This window comes from Ovis canadensis, chromosome 1, assembly GCF_042477335.2.
Source record: "Ovis canadensis isolate MfBH-ARS-UI-01 breed Bighorn chromosome 1, ARS-UI_OviCan_v2, whole genome shotgun sequence".
Taxonomy (NCBI): Eukaryota; Metazoa; Chordata; class Mammalia; order Artiodactyla; family Bovidae; genus Ovis; species Ovis canadensis.
In genome coordinates, this window is record NC_091245.1 from 229,382,039 (window position 1) to 229,385,103 (window position 3,065).

A 3,065-nucleotide genomic window follows, 5' to 3' on the forward strand; every position below is an offset into this window, starting at 1 on the left:
AAGGAATAGGCATTGAGGTACAGTCTTCAGTAAGGCTTCTGTTTTACAACCACCAAATAAACAGCTCTAGTGTGGGACACAGGAGTTAGCTTTTTCAAGCTCCAATCCAGAGTAGTCAGGACTTTTCACTGCAGGGTGCAACAGAAAGCTAGGAGACCAGCCATCTACTAAGTTTTGGCATAGCCAAAATTTTTTAAAATTTTTCAAAGCAACAACTTATGAACTTCAACAGAAAGCAGTGCCCTATATATCCAGGCTGAACCATACTCAGGTTTGATTATTATTAAAGGGGAAGGGGTCAATGTTACTTTATAAGAGGTGTTGTGTTCTTCCAGGTACAAACTGTTTACCTATCTTTTCCTGAAGCTAACAGCCATAGGCACTCAAAACTTACATTCATAATAATTCATTAGAGATTGTGAAATACTGCTCATATTCTGTTTCTTCTTCTTCTGTTATCTGATGGACTGCTTCCATAAAAAGAAACTTAACATCATCTACTATTTGGTTACCTAGTGTTACAGTTTATACAGGAAAGGCAGGCTAAATGCTTGATTGTTTTCTTTTATTTACCAGTTTTCAAAATAAAGAGATGGTTTCTAAGCATCCTCCAATGATGACCAAATGACCAAGTAGTTTTCTGTATCCAAATGAAATCATGGTTTGTTTTTTTTTTTCCCAAATGTGATTTATTTTTTTATTCAGGAACAAAGAACACATTAACTATCACAACATAAGTAACTCTTAATATTTAAATAACTTCATCATGTAGCTATACATACAGAAAAAATTAAACCTATGTCTTTTATTAAAGAAAAAAAAAAACCACTAAAGGTTTTAAATAATCCCACCAGTGATTTTTATCACTGAGCAACAGATGTCTTAAGTTTGGTATTTACTCAGATATTTATTTTGTCTGCTATTCTCTATTATAAGTTTATTCAAAAAGAACACCCAATGCATAAATAATCTAAATTTTAAAATGAAAACAAATTTTTAAAACCCTATAAACATCTGACATCACCACATTCAATAGTTCTAACTAGAAACCCAAGCAATAAGCTTAGACATTTGAAGAAACATAAATTATTGTTACACAATTGCATAATCCCATATATAAAACACTGTAAACATGAATACAATGAATTACAGCTTTGTACAAAACAATCTTTTAAAAGGCAATAAAAGACAGTTACAATATTAAGTTTAGAAATTCAAATAGCAGTGACTGGATTTTTCAGTAAATGATCTTGAGCTAAGTTTACAATCAAGTATTAATATATAATATTACAAACCCAAAATCATCACGTAGAACTTGACATGTCTGTTTTCAAATGCATCTTAAGTCTCCCCATTAAAGTGTGAATTAAGATGCTGGAGGAAATCCCCCCTGGATGTAATGGATGGTGGGAAAACTGCTTGACAGAATTCACATATGCGAGGTATATGCAGTTCGGAGCCTGTGCCACTTAGTACCAATAAGTCACTGTCTTGATTAGGAAAGGGCTTCCAAATGGGCTGCTGTGGTCCTCAGATAGCTTTTCCTGGGGAATCAAATGAAGGAAAAGGTGCATCAGATGGGTCCTGAAGTGGGAATGTATTTACAAATAATGCATTATGGTCTCCAGGTGGCAAACACGGAGCTCTATCCAGAGATGTCCTAATACAAGTATTTGAGGGTTTTGTTTTGTCAGTTGTTTTAAGGTTTTGTATAGCTGAAGCTATGGGGTCAATTCCCTGAATTTCAAATAAAGTTTCTCCTGTTTTGACAAAGTTTCCTGGATTGTCTCTGGGCTCCATATTAAATTGATCCTGGCACACAGTCTCAGATGTGACAGAACCAAGGACATCAGGTCTTTCTGGAGTGCTATGTAAGAAAGTAGAGTCATTGTCCGTAGGTGGAAACTTGACATTGAATTTAGAAAGTGATTCAAAAGATGTGTCTTCCTCATCTTGGCCCAGTCCTCTTGGTGTGACAGATGTGACGCATGGTGCACCTCTATTTATATCATCTTTTGCCTGAGGCTTAAACAGCACTTCTTGTTTATCTGTTTTATCCGTACACTGTATAGGCATAGAGCACTGTGTCTCAGTTGCAGTGGTTGGTACATTAAGTTTGCTTAAGTGGTCTTTTTGTGCTTTAGCTAGCAAGCATATTCTATGAAATTCTTCTTTCAGATCCCAGAAAATCTTCTCTATATAGCTTCTTTCATGGAATAAAGGAGTGCCAAGAATCCTTGGTGAAGTTTCTTTTCTTGGAGAGGAAACCTCTTGTCTTCTTACCTTTGATTCTTTTCTCTTGGTATTCCTGATTTTGGTTTATCATGAGGCTCTTCAAGAGTCAAATTATTCTTCCTTGCTTCACTGTCTTCAAGCAGGGGAATATAGCCACAACTGTTATCTCGACTGGAATTCACAAGAAGTAACTGTGATTTTAGCTTGTCAATAATAGTTTGTTGAAGTGACAGCTGTTCCTGTTGCTCACGTATTCTCTGCTCATAGTCTTCAGTCTTTTGCTGTAGTTCTTTTACTGCAGAATCCCTATCCATGCATGCCTGTCGAAAGGCTTCATAAGCTTTATTGAGTTGCTCGCCAATGTTTTTATCCATTCCTCTATGTCCTGTTGCATCACTATAAATGATGGAGTAAATGACAGATCTGTGGCTGGGGAGAGGGCCGTGAAGGAGTTTCATTTTCTGCTTAAAACATGACTGTTAGCACTTTAGGGTTCTCTTCCCCTCCCCAATGAGAGGGACACAACATTTTTTCAGCAGACTATAGAGCTCGCTTCTCTGCTCCCCCTCTTTGAAGTGTGTATTCCCGTCGTGGTAGGGAAACAGATCACGCTATTTTCCTTCAATTTCGGGTCACTCCATGACACTTTATGTAGCAAAGGCTGCTCTACTTCTCCCTGCTACAGCATAGTAAGAGACACAGAGACTCTTTGGTTTGGGTATCTTCCCCCTCCTTGCTTCACTTCGTGACGAGCACAGCTTGTTACACGTGTAACTCGTCACTAGTCAGTTTACACCGCGCTAGGGATTCCGCCTAATGCCCGGTTCCCA

General features: G+C 37.6%; 1 pseudogene; it reads right to left on the reverse strand.

The window, feature by feature from the left end:
- Positions 1-1,157: 1,157 nt before the first annotated feature.
- LOC138435857 (TRAF family member-associated NF-kappa-B activator pseudogene) lies at positions 1,158-2,725 on the reverse strand (annotated as a pseudogene).
- Positions 2,726-3,065: the final 340 nt, after the last annotated feature.